Source organism: Sapajus apella, unplaced genomic scaffold (genome assembly GCF_009761245.1).
Source record: "Sapajus apella isolate SASKATOON/1434 unplaced genomic scaffold, GSC_monkey_1.0 scaffold4, whole genome shotgun sequence".
NCBI classification, from domain to species: domain Eukaryota; kingdom Metazoa; phylum Chordata; class Mammalia; order Primates; family Cebidae; genus Sapajus; species Sapajus apella.
The window spans coordinates 25,717,904-25,735,931 of NW_022436944.1; the positions used below are offsets into that span (position 1 = coordinate 25,717,904).

General features: G+C 46.0%; 1 long non-coding RNA gene across 1 annotated transcript; it reads left to right on the forward strand.

The window, feature by feature from the left end:
* The first annotated feature begins 309 nt into the window (after window positions 1-309).
* Window positions 310-16,855, forward strand: LOC116540999. The gene is made up of 3 exons (XR_004264682.1): window positions 310-653; window positions 5,427-5,589; window positions 14,956-16,855. It is a non-coding gene; the product is annotated as an uncharacterized LOC116540999 (long non-coding RNA).
* Window positions 16,856-18,028: the final 1,173 nt, after the last annotated feature.

Sequence of the window (18,028 nt, forward strand, 5' to 3'; positions counted from 1 at the left end):
CCACAAAGCATCAGAGGGAAGTTGAGAAAAGAACAAAGTAAATTTCACAGAACTTCTACATTGTGTAAGAGATGAATTGCAAAAATCTTGATTCTCACAGTTCTTCTACCCCAGCGTCAGTTTCCAACATTGGATTTAACATTTTGGAAGTATTAGCACCATGGTGGATAGGATCTAAAATGACTCCCAACAGTCCCTACCTCCTGGCACCACACCCTGTGTAATCCCCTCCACTTGAGTGTGGGCAGGCCCTGCGACCTGCTTCTAACAATAAAATATGGCAAGGCAATGAAACAACATTTCTCTGATTATGTCACACAGAAGCAACTTCTGTCTTGTTGGCGGACTTTGTCCTTTAATGGCTTAGATGAAGCAAGGTGCCATATTGTGAGCTACTCTATGGAGAAAACGCCCTGGAAATCAACTGGGGATGGGCTCTGGTCACAGCCAGCAAGAACTGAGACTCTCAGTCCAGCAACTCACAAGGAACTGAATCCTGCCGAGAACCACATGACGTTGGAAGTAGGATCTTCCCCAGTCAGACCTTCAGATGAAATTCCAGTTCTGGCCAAAACCTTGACTGCAGCCTCATGAGAACGTCTACAACAGAAGACTCAGCTAATCCATGCTCAGATTATTGACCCACAGAAACTGTGAGATAGTGAACATGGCTTGTTTTAAGTTACTACCTTAGTGATCCTTACACAGCAATAGATAACTAATACAAATACCTACTGGTGTTGTAAATGCCGTGAATGCAACCATGCTGTTTTGGTTACTGAGCCCTGTAGTATTGTTTGAAGTCAGGTAGCATGACGCCTCTAGCTTTGTTCTCTTTGCTTAGGATTGCCTTAGCTCTTCAGGCTCCATTTTGGTTCCATACGAATTTTAAAATAGTTTTCTCTGGTTCTGTGAGGAATGTCAAGGGTAGTTTAATAAGAATAGCATTGAATCTATAAATTGCTTTGAGCAGTACAGCCATTTTAATGATATTGATTCTTCCTATCCATGCATGGAATGTTTTTCCATTTGTTTGTGTCCTTTATGATTTCTTTGAGCTGTGGCTTGTGGTTCTCTTTGCAGAGAACTTTTACCTCCTTAGTTAGCTGTATTTCTAGGTATTTTATTCTTTTTGTGGCAATTGTGAATGGAAATTTGTTCCTGATTTGGCTTGACTGCTGTTGGTGTATAGGAATGCTAGTAATTTTTGCACATTGATTTTGCTCCTGAGGCTTTGCTGAAGTTATTTATCAGCTTATAAAACATTTGGGCTGAGACTATGGGTTTTTCTAGATATAGACTCATGTCATCTGCAAACAGCAATAATATGACTTCCTCTCTTCCTATTTGGATGCCATTCATTTTTTGCTCCTGCCTGATTGCCCTGGCCAGAACTTCCAATACTATATTGAATAGGAGTGGCAAAAGAGGGCATCCTTGTCTTGTGTCAGTTTTCAAGGAAAATGCTTCCAGGCTTTGCCCATTCAATATGATGCTGGCTATGGGTTTGTCATACTGGCTCTTACTATTTTGAGATATGTTCCTTCCATACCTAGTTTTTTGAGAGTTCTTAACATGAATCACAATGTTGAATTTTATAAAAATCTTTTTCTTCATCTATTGCAAAAATCATGTGGTTATTGTCTTTGGTTCAATTTATGTGGTGAATCACATTTATTGATTTGTGTATGTTGAACCAACCTTGCATCCCAGGGATGAAGCCTACTTGATCATGGTGGATAAGCTTTTTGACGTGATACTGGATTTGGTTTGCCAGTATTTTGTTGAAGATTTTTGCATTGATGTTCATCTAGGATATTTACCTGATGTTTTCTTTTTGTTGTTGTTGTATGTTGGCCAGATTTTGGTATCATTCTATGATGCTGGCCTCATAGAATGAGTTAGGGAGAAGTCCCTCCTCCTCAGTTATTGATTTGTGTATGTTGTTTTTTTTTTTTTTTTGAGTAGCTTCAGTAGGAATGATACTAGCTCTTCTTTGTATATCTAGCAGAATTGAACTGTGAATCTGTCTGGTCCTGAACTTTTTTTGATTGGTAGACTACTTCTTACTGCCACAATTTCACAACTTGTTATTGATCTATTCAGGGATTCACTTTCTTCCTGGTTCAGTCTTAGGAAGGCTTTGTGTCCAGGAATTTATCCATTTCTTCTAGATACTCTACTTTACATGCATAAAGGTGTTCATAACATTCTCTGATGGTAGTTTGCATTTCTGTGGGGTCAGTGCCAACATTCCCCTTGTTGTTTCTGGCTGTGTTTATTTGAATATTCTCTCTTTTCTTCTTTACTAGGCTAGCTAGCTAGTGGTTTATCACTTTATTAATTTTTTTTTCAAAAAAACAAAACCTGGCTCCTGGATTCATTGATCATTTGGGTGGTTTTTCATGTCTCTCTCTCCTTCAGTGCAGCTCTGATGTGGGTTATTACTTCTGCTAACTTTGGGATTTGTTTGCTTTTTGTTCACTAGTTCTTTTAGGTATGATGTTAGGTTGTTAACCTGAGATCTTCCTAACGTTTTGATGTGGTCATTTAGTGCTATAAATTTTCCTCTCAACACTCCCTTAGCTGTGTCCCAGAGATTCTGGTATATGGTATCTTTTCTCAGTTTGAAAGAACTTCTTGATTTCTGCCTTAATTTCATTATTTACTAAAAAGTCATTCAGGAGCATGTTATTCAACTTCCATGAAACTGTATGGTTTTGAGTGAATTTCTTAGTCTTGATTTTGAATTTGATTGCACTGTGGTCCAAGAGAGTGTTCGTTATGATTTCAGTTCTTTTGCATTTGCTGAGGAGTATTTTACTTCCCATTATGTGATCAATTTTAGAGTAAGTGCTACATGTCAATGAGAAGAATGTATATTCTGTTGTGAAGATCCCTAAGAACCATCTTTATGGGTCTGTGTGCCCCTGTGTTGAGAGCATATATATTTAGGATAGTTAGATCTTCTTGTGGAATTGAACCCTTTACCATTATGTAATGCCCTTCTTTGTCGCTTTTGATCTTGTATTGTGTTTTTCAGCTCTATCAGTTCAGTTACATCCTTCTCTATACTGGCTACTTTGTCTGTCATCGCCTGCGATATTTTAGCATGATTCTTAGCTTCCTTGCATTGGGTTACAATATACTCCTTTAGCTCCATGAACTTTATTCCTATCCATATTCTGAATTCTACTTCTGTCATTTTAGCCATCTCAGCCTCACCTGAACTTTTACTGGAGAGGTAATGTGGTCATTTTGGGGAAAGAGGATACTTTGGCTTTTTGAGTTTTCAGAGGTCTTGTGCTGACTCTTTCTCATCTTTGTGGGCTCATTTACCTTCAATCTTTGAGGTTACTGACCTTCGGATGGATTTTTTTAGTCTTAACAGTCTGACCACCTTTCTGTAGGGCTGCTGCAGTATGTTGGGGGTTTGTTCCAGTCCACAGTCACCTCAGATTTTTCAGTACCTGGAGGTATCACCAGTGATGGTAGCAAAACAGCATAGATGGCAGTTTGCTCCTTCTTCTGGGAGTTCTGTTCCAAGGAGGTATGGACCTGTTGCTGGCCCAAACGCATCTATAGGAGATGGCTGGAGACTCCAGATAGGTCTCATCCAGTCAGAAAGAATGGGATTGGGACCTGCTTAAAAAAGTAGTCTGGCCATATTCTCACAGAGCGGCTGTGCTGTGCTGGGGGCACCCTTCAGCCCCTGGTCACCTTAGACATTCCAAAGCCCAAAGGCTTTTGCCTAAACAGCAAAGATGGCAGCCTGCCCCTCCTCCTGGGAGCTCCATCCCAAGGAGTCTTGAAACTTCTGTCAGCTGGAGAACACTGGTGAGTGTGGCTAGAGACTCTGGCTAGCAGGCTCCACTTGTCCTCCCTCTTAAAAAGCAGTTGGCCATGTTTTCATGAATCTGTTGTGCCGTGCTGGGGTACTACTTCCACCCTCTGCTGGCTTGGACTCTCCAAAGCCTGAAGGCTGGAACCCCTAAGTCACCCAAACAGCAAAGATGGTGGCCCACCTCTCCCTCTGGGAGTTCTGTCCCAGGGAATTTTCCAATTTCTGCAGGCTAAAGAACACCCATAGGGTGGCCGGAAGCTCTGATTGGAAGGTTCTGCCCAGTGAGGAGGTGGGCATCAGGGACCTGCTTAAGGCGGCAGTGTGGCGGTGCTTTATGGAGCGGCTGTGCCGTGCTGGGTACCGCCTATTCCCACAGTCACCTGGGGCTCCCGAGAGCCCAGAGGCTGGAATGGCTAAGTCACCTACACAGCAAAAATGGTGGCCCAGCCCTCCCTCTAGAAACTCTGTCCCAGGGAGTCTTCAAATCTCAGTTGGCCAGAGAACACTGGCAGGGGTGGCTGGAGGTGCCAGTTGGGAGGCTCTGCCCGTTGAGGCGGAATGGGATCAGGAGCCTGCTTAAGGAAGCAGTGTGGCCGCACTTTCATAGAGCCGCTGTGTACGCCGGGTACCACTTCTGTCCCGGCCAGCACGGGCTCTCCAAAGGCTGCAGGCTGGAATGGCTAAGTCACCCAAACAGCAAAGGTGGCGGCCCGCCCTTCCCTCTGAAAGCTCCGTCCCAGGGAGTTTTCAAATCTCTGTTGGCCAGAGAACACTGAAGGGGGCGGCTGGAGGCTCTGGCTGGGAGGTCCTGCCTGGCGAGGAGAACGGACTGGGGACTTGCTTAAAGAACAGCCTGGCCGTGTTTTGGTAGAGCAGCTGTGCTGTGCTGTGGGATCCCTTCTGCCCCTGGTCAGTTTGGACTTTCCTAAGCCCACAGACTGGAACGGCTAAGTTGCCCAAACAGCAAAGATGGCAGCCCGCCCCTACGCCCATAAGCTCCATCCCAGGGAAGCGCAATGCTGCTACTGGTGGCTGGCTGGAGTTTTTATCCTGTGAGGCACTGGGAAAGTGGGGCATGCCGACCATTAGTGCTTGGCCCCCTGGATTCAGCCTTTTTCCTAGGGGTACATATGGGGGTCTAACCTGCTTTGTCAGAGTTGTGGTTACTTTTGCCATGAAGCCCAGAGCTGGAGTATCTAAAGCTCCTGGATCTCCATGCCTATGTGGCTGAGCATCTGCTCTGCTGAGACTCCACACGGCTTCATGTGTCAGGCTGAAGGCCCTGATGACGTGGGTTCACAAGGGGATATCCTGCCCCAAGGGTTGCAAAGAATGTGGGAGAAGTGTGGTTTCCTGGGGTTGGCCATTCACTCACTGCTTCCCTGGGTCGGGGAGGTTCCCTTGGCTTTGTGTTGCTCCTAGGTGGGCTGTCATCCTGCCTTGCTTTTCTCTATTCTCTGTGGCTGAGTGCTTTCCTTGAATGCTATGCTGTCAGTCCCAGTGCGGATATCCGGAGGTTTCTGTTGAAGGTGCTGTATTTACTCACCCCTTCCCTTCCCCTCATCTCAGCCACTCCCCACAGACTAGGTCTTGACCGTCTTCTTGCATCTTCACCTGCAATCCTGTGCTGTGACCCAAGCATTGGATTTTTCCTAGCAATCCCCTTTGCTTATCTCCCCCTGCTCTCTAAACCGACCTCCCCTGTGGCCCAATCTATCAAGACACTTGACTCTGCTATGAAACTGGTAAGACAGTTTGTAATGATTGAATGCTGTGCTATTTAATTCTTCATTTTATTAGGAGAGAAGTTACATTTTATGAAGCATCTACTTTGTGCTGGGTGTTTTACCTCAGTTATCTTATTCACCACAAAAACTCTCTGAGTGGGTGTATTACCCATTTTCCCAATAAGGGAAACTAATATGCAGGGAAGTTAAGTGATACGCCAAAGGTCACACAGCCAGTGACGGTGGAGTAGGGGAGTGAGATTCAGCCAGTGCAGTTTCAATGCTTTTCCTTGGCACGCACGGGGCTCCTCCTTTCCTTCTCTGCAAAGTGCTAGCAGCGGTCACCAGAGGGCGATGTGGGGCGGCCATGAGCCTGGCTCTCCTGTAAGGCCTGTTGGTAAGATGCTGAGCCTGTGGTCCCCACATCTACCAACAGGGGGCAGGCAGGGAAAAGAAATGGGCCTTGGAGCAGCAAATGGGGACAGCCACAGCAGCTCACTATGTGAGTTGTTCTAAAAGTTACAGGTTCTACAGCGTGTTTCTGAAATCTTCCCTACATGTATTGAAGTGCCATATGCCGAGCAGAACTTTAATCTTTTTTGTTGATTAACTTAAAATTATCAGTAGCATTATGCTTTGGTAAAAAGAACACAATCCAATCTTTGCAATTTCCTGGCTTGGGCAACAAAGAGAACCACCATTCATTACCTCCTGCATGCCAGGCACCTTTACATGCTGTATCTCATTTAATCTTTACTTCTTTGAGAGGTTCAGAGAAGTAAAGTAATCTGTCCAGACTTACACAGCAGAGTCAGGATTGGTGGGTCCAGCTTCAAGGTTGCTTACCAGAACTAACTGCCTGGCATTCGTTAGTTCTCATTGATTCATATATTTGACAAACATTTATTTAGTGCCTACCATGTGTCAGGCCTGTGCTAGGCGCTGGAATCCAGGGATGACACACATCTTGTCTCTACCCATTACAGTCTAGGGAAGGGATGATTGCTCCAATTAGGATTGAGCCCTCCTCCTCCGCTGCTTTCTGTGATATTTCCTCTTGAAGCCTCTCTAAGCCTCAGTAGCCTCATCTGTCAAAGGGACATAGTCATAACAGTACCTGTCCCAGCGGTGGGATAGTTAGGCATGAAGCTAACGCACGTGGATCAAAGGGTAGAGTGCTAAAGTGGGTGAAGTAAAAGTTGCTACTTCTCTGAGGCCTGCTACACAGTGAATTCAAAGGCAGATTCACAAGGACAGTCTACCTTTTGCAGCACCAGTAGTAATATAAATTCTGGTGGTGGGTGCTTTCATATCTGATTTACACAAAAAGAAATTGAAACCCAGAAAGGGAAAGACATTTGGCTGAACTCTCTCAACTGCCTGGTGTTCATTAGTTCTCGTTGATTCATACAATTGACAAACATTTATTGAATGCCTACTATATGTCAGGCTTATGCTAGGCACTGGAATATGGGGGTGACTCACACATTGTCTCTACCCATTACAGTCTAGGGAATGGCTGATTGCTCCAGTCAGGATTGAGCCCTGATTCTCCACTGCCTTCTGTGATGTTTCCTCATCCATTCATTCATTCATTGACCCACGCACCAACTCACCCAACTATCCACTCACCCACCCGTCTATCCATGCACCCATCCACCCACTTATCTACCCACTCATTCACCCACCCACCTACCTATCCATCCATGCATCCATCCATCTACCAATCCACCCACTTGTCTGTACATCTATCTAAGCAATTGATTAGACTTTGCTTCCTCTGAATGAGGTCCCTCGGTAGTGTTCTCACAGTCATTTGTGCTTCCCTCTATCACGTTACTGATCACTCTTGGTAACATGGTGTCTTCTTTTGTCTGTGCCCCCTTCTAAATAGTGAGCTCCCAGAGAACAGGAGACAGGGGCATGAGAAACACTCAGTAATTGTGTGTTGAATAAAGCAGTGGTACCAGAAGTAGGATCTGGGCACCTCCGTTCTTGTGAAAGATCCAGAAGTAGGATCTGGGCACCTCCGTTCTTGTGAAAGATCCAGAAGTAGGATCTGGGCACCTCAGGTCTTGTGAAAGATCCAGAAGTAGGATCTGGGCACCTCAGGTCTTGTGAAAGATCCAGGGGCACAATTTTAGAACTTCCATTTGCATTTAATTTTTAACTAATCACAAGAACACAATTAATCATCCCTTGGTATTTAATACCTAGGTTGATAATGATGTCGCTGATGTATTGTATACTCCTGCATCACCCTGGTGCGTGAAGCATCCTGAGAGGAGGATGGGAATTCCACACCGTGGATGGCCCCCTGTGGCCTCCTCTCTTGTTTTTTGGCTTTGAGGCAATTTCAAAACAGCACTTTTTCAACTACAAGATGTCACTGGTGATAACTTTACAAAAATGAGGTTTTCAAATATCAGAATCTTTGTGTAACTTTGTAACAAGATGCCCAGTGATTAAAGTTTTTTAATTAGTTGGCGGTTAAATATGTTCGTTCATCCTCTGAATTGAATATAAAATGGTAAAACTGAGTCTTATATTTAGCAAAACAAAAGGGATAAACCAAGAAAGAAGACATGGGGTCTAGGACACAGGGGATCCCTCGCAGCACAGCAGGGTGGGGAAGGGGGCTGGATAGCAAGTCAGAATGCAGCAAGTTTACACGGAAATGAGGGGAGGGCTTGGGGAAACTGACCTGTTAGCAGGCCCGATGGGTAGCCAGGATGTGCCAGTTTAAGTACTTCTGAGTGGGTTTGTAAATAGCAGCCAACACGAGCTGCCCTTCTTCCATTGGCCATCCTCTTCCCAGGGCCTCCTGGACCTTGCCATGATCTGGACTCTGAGAAGTTCATGGGTGGCACAGCAAGGGGCTTCTGGCACCCTGCCTTGGTGCTTTGGTGACGAGTGCTCTGTCTATTCTGATTGCTCTGCTCTCTGCTAGAAATGATCCCCATAAATGGAATTAAATTGGGTTGGATGGTGATTAAAGTTTTTAGTACAATTCCTTGCTTCTTAGAATGTCTGATATGACGGAAAGTTTGAAAAAAGTGAGGATGTGATATAAGCAAATAGGATAAGAGCAAAGAAAGACAAATAGAAACTTCAGGACAAACTAAAAGTTAGCAAGAAAAGCAGCGTGCTCATAGTACTTTACCGCACTGGCTGAACTGCCATCAATATTTGCCTAGTCATAATGATGTAAACCTTGCTTCTTGATTTTCAATTGTTAGATTCAGCCTGTAAACAAAGAGCATAAACCTTACTTGTAGTTGTGGAACAGAATGTCAATCTTGAAAACATAATGTAAGGCTGGGTGCAGTGGCTTACACCTGTGCCTCGGCAGTTTGGGAGGCTGGGGGCGGGGGCAGATCACATGAGATCAGGAGTTGAGACCAACCTGGCCAACATGGTGAAACCCCATCTGTTCTAAATATACAAAAATTAGCAGGGCATGGTGGCGCGTGCCTGTAATCCCAGCTACTCGGGAGGCTGAGGCAGGAGAATCGCTTGAACCCAGGGGGCAGAGTTTGCAGTGAGCCAAGATCGCACCACTGTACTCCAGCCTGGGTGACAGAGTGAGACCCTGTCTCAAAAAAAAAAAAAAAAAAGAAGGAAACGAAAAGAAACAACTTAATGTAAAGCTGCCTTGAGTTGATAGGAAGGAGTAGGGAGAGTAGGGAGAGGAGTTAATATAGGAAGTCATTCGCTTAGACTCATCTGTGAAGTGAGAATGATAATGACAGTTTCTGCCATGCCAGGTTATTTGATTGTTTCTCTGAGCTACCTTTGGGATTTTATAGAAAGTCCAGCATCAGGACAGAGGTCACTCTCCCTGCCCAACAAAGAGGCCGGTAGCTTGCTGGCCGGGTGCGGTGGCTCACACCCGTAATCCCAGCACTTTGGGAGGCCAAGGTGGGTGGATCACCTGAGATCAGGAGTTCCAGACCAGCCTGGCCAACATGGTGAAACCTGTCTCTACTGAAAGTACAAAAATTATCGGGCATAGTGGCAGGTGCCTGTAATCCCAGCTACTCAGGAGGCTGAGGCAGGAGAATCACTTGAACCTGGGAGGTAAAGGTTTCAGTGAACCGAGATTGTGCCATTGCACTCCAGCCCAGGCAACAAGAGTGAAGCTTCACCTCAAAAAAAAAAAAAAAAAATATATATATATATATATATATATATCCTTAGCTTGCCAAAGGAGACTCAAGTGATACTCTGGAGCCATGGTGTGCCTAGGAGCAGAAATATAAAGGTAATATTTACACTTACAAAGGCGTCCAATGAGGAATTTAAAACAGTTTCCTGCTTACCCTGTGTTTAATCATATGCACTAAGAGATAATTCCTAAAATCATGAAGTCTAGAAAGTATGTTAAAATCATATTATCTGGAGACATGGAGGGAAACACTGGCAGAAGCAGCTGGAAGGGTCCAGAGTAGCCCCACTGGGAGCTGGTGGGGAGGGAGGGTGATAGCTGAGGCCTTCTTTTATAATTTCTTCTGTGCTCTCTGACTTAAAAAAAAAAAGTGTGCATATGCTAAAAAAACCCAACAAAAGGAGCTTTTTGGTCATCACACTGGATGTGATGAGGGCTATTCGACACACTCCATTCACAGGCAGTTCCTAGAATCTAAACTGTATTGGCAGACATGCTTCCCTTAGAAATCTGCTGCAGTTCACACTCCCTCCTTAAAAAACCTTGCGGCATGGGGGCCTAGGATGAAGCCCCTATTAAGCTTGATGAAGCGAGGCCGGAGAGAAGTGACCAGGTGGGCCACCAGGGATAAAAGGCCACTATTAAGGTCAGAAAGGAATTGCGGGCCCTTCTATGGGTGGAGCATATGTGCTGGCTGTGCGGGGGCAGAGCACAAGCGTTACTCAGGAGCTTCTTGGAAATGCACACCTGGGGCTCTACACCAGACCTTCTACATAAGATTCTGCATTTTAAGGAAACCCCCAATGTATTCACAGGCACATGGAGGTTTAAGAAGCAGTGAGTTAGAATACATAATCTGATCAACTTCCTGTATTATTACTAGCTGACATTTTAAAATTCTTCCTATGGTCCAGGTAGTATGCTAAGACTTTGCATATCTTGTCTTACTTAAGTTTCACACAACTTTACAAGGTAGAGACTCTTTCAAACACATTTTACAGATAAAGAAGCTAAAGTTTGGAGAGATTAAGCAACTTCCCTAAGGTTACACAGCAAAGAGCAGAGCAGAGATTTGAACCGGGTCATATTCTGACTCCAGAAAACTCATAGATCTCCAGGCTGAGGTTAGCAATGATGATACCCACCTTGGGAGAGCGGGGATTGTGCTAAGACTCCTAGAAAAACATTCAAATAGGAGAAGCTGTTCAAGAGCTGGGAAGAGCTGAGCACAAGGAAAGGGGATTTGGGTTCAAGAACCACTTTTTTGGGGGATTTGGATTCAATAACCTTTTTTTTTTTTTTTGAGGTGGAGTCTCACTCTCTGACCCAGGCTGGAGTGCAATGGCATAATCTCTGCTCACTGCAATCTCCGTCTCCCAGTTTCCAGTGATTCTCCTGCCTCAGCCTCCTGGGTAGTTGGGATTACAGGTACCTGCCACCATGCCCGGCTAATTTTTGTATTTTTAGTAGAGATCGGGTTTCACCAGGTTGGCCAGGCTGGTCTCAAACTCCTGACCTCAGGTGATCCACCCACCTCGTCCTCCCAAAGTGCTGGGATTACAGGTGTGAGGCACCGTGCCTGGCCAAGAACCACCTTTTAATAGGGCAACTTTGGGAAAGTCACTTAGACTCATCTGCGAAGTGCGAATGATAACGAGAGCTTCTGACATACCAGGTTATTTGATTATTCAGTGAGAAAACATGTGCAAATCCCTTGATAAAGTGTAAGCATCCAATCAACATTTATTGGACCCCTTCCTCTGTGCTAGATATTGGGGATGCAGAGGTGGGAGATGACACCCTGCCTTCTGGAAGTTCAGAGCTCATGGAAGGTGCAGTGGGAACAGATTATATCAGCGGATGAAGAATACAACGTGGTGTTATAACAGGGAAGCACGGGAGGCTGTTGCACTAGAAGAAAATGTGTACAATTCAGTCTGTGTGGGTAGAAATACTTCCCTAGAGAAGGTGGTACCTAAGTTGCATTCTGAAAAAGTCAGGCTAGTGGAAAAGGATATTCTGGATGAAGGGAACAACACGTAGCCAGAGCTGGAACAGTAATGAGAGATTTTGCACATAACTTTACCCAGAAGTCAGAGAACTAGAGGGCCTGGGGAAGGCAGTTACCTGCAACGCTGAGCAGGGCAGGGAATGGATAAGAGGTAAATATGCAGTTCATACACAGATTCTTCGAGCTCTCCCCCAACCTGCCTACTTCCTCTGACTTCTCATTGTCTCTCTTGGCTTCTAGGCTATTTCTGGCTTCTAAGGTTTCTGCTCTTTTCATTGACATACAGTTGCGCCCTCCTCTCCCCGTTGCTGGATTTGGCGATCCAGTACTGGGACTGGGGCCTTATACCCCCGCGGCTCTGCTTCCCAGCTTCTTCCTCAGACCTGACTCTGGTCTTAGGAACATGACATCCTTAGGGCTGCCATTTAGCCCACATGGTGGTTTTGTGTCTCTTCCTATGGGCAGATAGCCCTGTGCCAGAGTTCACAGATAAGCAAGTGAATGTTGACGGGCCTTCTCAGCTGGGGCATTTGTGCAGTGCTCAACCTGCACAACCACACATGGTGTCCTGATGTTCAAGATCCTGCCCCACTCTCTACTTAGACTAGGGGCACCTTGAGGTCAAAGATGCTCATACCGATCTCTATCATAGTGGCCAGGAACAGGATTACTCAGTGGGACAAATGGATGGACTTGTGCCCATATCCTCCAGCCCAGCTGCCAATGTCAGAGAAAAGGGATCCAGGGGTGACTGCTTGGCCTGTCTGGCAGTGCCAGGGCTAGACCTACTTCAGTCTGAAGCTCTCCCTCGCTCGGGCTTAGAGCACATGGACTACCCCATGTCTGCCCTCCAGTGGGACCCAACCTTGGCAAAGTGTCTGAGGCTGGAGTGGGGAGTGGGACCTTCAGGTCCTTCTACACAAGGGAAGATCATGGAGGGGTAAGGGAACAGGCCCTACCATGAGGGAATTACAACCGGTGGAGAGATATTCGATTTATCAAGCGAACAAACAATGAGTAATTCAAACAGCAGATCATTTTGGGGCCAGAGCCTGCGTTCAGGCTTCCCAGACTCCTCCAGTGAGTGTGCCTACTGCGCTCCCGCCCCAGGCCCCTGAGAGTCTAGGGTGAGTCGGCACCGCCTGCTGTGAGCTTGCAGGCTCTTTGAAATTACCCATTTCCTCTTAAAAATTCATGAGAATTTTTGCACTCTACTTCTGGGCCTGTTTTAACCTAACATTGATGTGTTAAGTTACTTTCTGTGAGTGAGACGGAGCTGCAGAAAATGCCTGTCAGCCCGCATGTGGCCAGCTCAGTGGCTGTACTGTTGCTTTTCCTGCCCTGCCTCCATTTCCTTTCTGGTACCAGGGACTCAATTTCTCTCCAGGGGAACTAAGCCTCCGCACTCTCTGCCCATAGCCGGACCTGCCCTGTTTCAGGTGCACCCATAACTCAGTTTACATTCCTCTGAGTGCAATGCTTCAGGAATTTACATGTGGGCTTGGCGCGGTGGCTCACGCCTGTAATCCCAGCAGATCACCTGAGGTCAGGAGTTTGAGACCAGCCTGGCAAACATGGCAAAACCCCATGCGTCTGTAATCCCCAACTACTGGGGAGGATGAGGCAGGAGAATAGTTTAAGCCCAGGAGGCAGAGGTTGGAGTGAGCCGAGATGGTGCCACTGCACTCTGTCCTGGGCGACAGAGCAAGACTCCACCTCAAAAAAAAAAAAAAAGAAAGAAAGAAATGAGTATGTGGCCCGAGCAGACCACCCCGTGAGCATCAGCCCTGGGGTGTCTGCTGCTGCTCTCTCAACAGAGAAGGCCTGTCTCAGCTTGGATGGGTAAACCACTGAGATGTAGCCCAGAGGTTTCAAGGTCGCTAGTAGAGAAAACTGCCTGGGAATGAACCAACCCAAAGGAAAGCAGAGCTGAGGGTGGAAAGGGGTAAACCCCAATGACATCATTTTAATCCCAGGATCCAGCTGTACCTAAAGCCATGTAATTTTTTGGTTAAATTGATTTGCCTTAGGTTATTTTCACTTGTAACTTTTAAGAGTCCTGACTAATCCACCTAGTGAACACACGCCCTGGTTTGGAGACACAGGCCTAGTGAAAAGAATGTTGGGACGTTGGTACCGGATGAGACGGCAGATGGGTCCTAGCTTGCCCACAAACCTGCTACATGATTTTAGAAGTTGGATTAGGTAGTCACCAGGGTTTCTTCCAACTTTAAGATTCTCTGCCTAAAAATCTTGTAGAGCTGAGTGCAGTGGCTGTAATCCCAGCCTCTCGGGAAGCTGAGGTTGGGGGAGAACTGCTTGAGCCAAGGAGTTTGAGTTCAGCCTGGGTAACATAGTGGGACCTTGCCTTTAAAAACAAACAAACAAACAAACAAACAAACAACCACCCCTCTCCACAAACAACAATAAAACAAAACAAAAAACTCTGTAGTATTGAAAGGTAAATTGACTGTAGGCTTGAGGAGACATTCCTAGGCTGAAAATCTGAAAATTCTAACTCTATCTGGGCAGGGCTTCGAGATCCGTATTTTTAACACAATGTCCAGGTAATTTTGATTCATAGCCAGGTTTGGAAACTACTCAAATTCTTAAATTCTTCCTGAAGCAGCCATTTAAAGTCTTCCAGTAAGAATTTATTGAACAGCTACTATGCGTCAGTGGCTCTGTTCTCTGACAATGGCCTCCTTGTTGGGTGGGGAGAGTGACCTCTGTACTTATGCTGGACTTTCTATAAAATCCCAAAGGTAGCTCTGAGAAAAACATACATTACTGGCAGCACTTCCTCCAGTCATTCACTTGCTTCATAAATGACATTTAAAGCTTTTATTTATGAATAAGCTATTCACTGTCCAGTTGGTTCATTTATAAATAGCAAGTAGATTAACATGTGCATTTATGTTGCTTTTGCTGTTGATGTCTCATTTAAAACCTTAACGAGACTGCACCCTAGCAACTGTAACTCACACATTACTAGAATTTAAATGGCTTATTATCAAGATAAACATTTATTATATTAAGGTATGCAATATCAGTGTCATATTTTATACATGGTTACTTGTAGCATAGTTCAGCTCGGGGCCAACACCATATTGAATTATTTAAAGCCATTTCTCCCAGGGTTATTAAAAAGTTCAGTAAAATATATATTAGTGTATAAAATTTTAATGCAGAGTTCACATTGCAGTGTTTGCAAGCTCTTGGCCTCTGGAAGAGGGAAGCCAGGGAAGCAGAGCTCCAAACAGACCCTGTCTTTGAGAACGTGCTCACAGCGCTACCAAACACAACCTCCACTTTGTCTCAGCGATGACTTCAAGCCCTGCAAAACTCTCTGTATAGAAGTTACAGGCAAGGAGGCCAGAATAAGGTGAAGCCACCACTCATGGCTCTGGGAGAACTTTGGGTCCTCAATCTCAGTGACTTTGACCCCTGCTGACTTGAATACAGGGAGGGAATCCGCCGATTGTCACTGCTCTCCAGGGCCCCCATATGGACTGCACTATACTCAGGTGGGCAACTAATTTGGTGTTTGCCACACTGTTATTAACCCATTGTGTGAGTGTTCGCTGTAGCTTCTCTGAAATGCACCTTCCCTAGAAGGGCTGGGTGGAGCTGAAGTACATGTTTTTGAAAACTCAGCCCTAGAGATGTCCTGTTTGCGTCCTGTCAAATGTAGGGCCAACTACTGCCAAAGTCCCCTCCTTGTTATCCAGAGCCCCCTATATCAGGGCAAGAGATCCTGCTGGCCAATGCGCGGTCACACCAGGGTTGGATCACGTGACCTTCAGCTTGAGCAAGTCACTGCATTCCCTTGAACCCTAATTTTCCCAACAAATGCCTGAGGATGTGAATATAGAACATGTGCCCCAGACTAGGTGCTCCACTACGGCTCATTCCCACACCAAGAATGTTGATTTTCTTCTCCTGAGATCTGGGCCATCAGCACCTTCTCATATTTCTTCTTTATCCCCCAGATGGCTGTGGGCCAGGCTGGCCTCCCAGCAGGTGCTCAGTAAATAATTGTTTTATGGTGGTAAAATGTATTGTATTGTTCGTTTCTCTTATCCTCTTTGTGGAAGAGACTCCAGGAGGAGGAAAAAGTCATTTTTCTCTCTTCTCTTTTCTTTTTTAACAGATAAGGGCAGACTGGATCTGGACTCCTTTGCCTCTGGAGATGTTGATAGCTTTTGGGTTTCAGAGCCCAGAACTGAAGCTACCAGGGCTCCTAGGTTGGGGTTCCCTGAAGCAGACCTCAGGTCAAGAGTTTGGGGGGCAATCTGGGAAGTAGTGAAGTGGAGAAGTGAGATTAGGCATGGAGGGCAGCTAACACAGGCTGTGCTAAGCAGCGGGTTACTGCTGAGAGCACCTCAGGCTCCATCCCACTTGGATGTCTGGGAGATTGCGTGAAACGTGCTCCCTGTGTGCTTCCACCATCGGGGCCAGGAGCTGACGCATTTATCCTCAAGTCATGGAGTGAGGTTGCTTCCAGGTCATTAACTTCCAGGCACGTCTGGCTTGCACAGTGAGCCAAGAGCACCCCTGTTACTGTAAAATCCCTTAAGCAGAGGCTCAGGAGCTTGTAGGCAGAAGCCGTTGGCATCCCCAGAAAGGTGAGTTCTGGGGTTAGCAGCAGATGCCTAGAGTGACTGCTATACCTGGTACCCAGAAGACAGCCCTTCCACCCTAGGGGCTCAAGCTTAGTTCTGCCTGAGGAGGAGGAGGTGGAAGCAGTGCTTGGTGCTTGGGGTGACTCCTGGAGGTGGAGGAGAAGAAGGTGATGGTGAGGTCCGCGCATGGTGAAATGGCTCCTCACCTTCATGTCAAGGCCTCCAGGGGATGATACACAGCTGTCAGTGATTGTGTCCTTCAGGATATGATTTTGGGAGCAGCAGCTAACAAACACTGCACCCTATATAGACAGTAAAATGTGACACCACCCATTTTAAACAGACAACTTGGGCAATGCGAATCTTAGTGGTAGGTTGAAGACCAGAGAGGTGCTTCCCCAAGTTTTCAAGACTATGTGAGACTCACTGTCTTCTTGGTGGCCCTGGGGAAGAAAAAGTATCCCCAATAGTGAGTTATGTTTGGCATCGCATTTGAATTCCCTGCCTCATAGGCAGCTGCTCTCAAAAGGCAGGGTGGCACGGGGGTTAGAACTAGATCTTTACTTCACCACTCGCTAGCTGTGTGACCTTGGGCATTTTCAGTAGAAAACCTCTGACGATTCCTATTTCCTCATCTTTAAATTGAGCATAAAAATAGTATTGCTTTCATGGGGATATTGTGAGGATTAAATAGCATGAAGCCTTTAGAGTCATGCTCGGAGAAAAAGTGCTCATCAGATATTGTTGCTAGATATTAGTGTTGCTGTTATCATTGTTCTCCTCCTCCTCATCATCATCTTCTGCCCCTGGATTTCTTGGTCTAACACATAGTTGACTTGAGTTGTGGATAATTGAAGGTGAGCTAAGAGTGGCCGCAAAGAAGGCTGAGAATTCATGCATGAGCTAGAAGCGCTTGAGGTCTATTGCCACAGGCAGTGGGCACATCTTCCGACACGAGTCTGGCCCCGAATGCCTGGGATGGGTACGTTTTTGTCATTTTTCAATAATCTTTGTAAATGTAATCCCTCTATATATTGGCTCTATTTGAGCTGAAGTGGCCCAAAGAGTTCATGAGGGAAGCAAGAGGAGCAAGTGAAACATTTTTAGGGAGAGAAGAAATTAGAGAGCCTTCTATACTTTTCATGCTCTTGCAGTTTGAAGTACAGATTAGATTATTTGTTATTTTTTGGACAGGGCTCTGCCTCCAGCCTCAGAATGTGTAGGGATTGGCTAACCCTTTTCTACCCCCAATCCCTGCCCACCCCCCGGAGGCTGGGGCATGGGTCTGTGATCTAGATTCAGCTAACTGGATCTTCCTGCAAAGAATTTTGAATCTTGAGGAAGTGAAGGCACGAGACAGGGATGGGTTAGGCAGGGAGCTGAGTCCAAGGGCAGTGCAGTGGTGGTATTAATTTCGACTGTGTTAGTGAGTGTTAGTTGAGCTCAGCTTAACAAACAGCTACTGAGTGGACAGAGGTGAAGGCAGTGCAGTTCCCAGCCAGATGAGGGGACCAACAGGCCAGTGGGGAATCGTGAGAATATGCCCAGTGTTGAGAGAGGTGCACAAATGATGCTGGGGGCAGGGTCGGGGGAAGCGCATGGGAATGGGGGAGTAGAGGAGACCTCCAGGAGCAGGTGGGGCCTCAGCTGTGG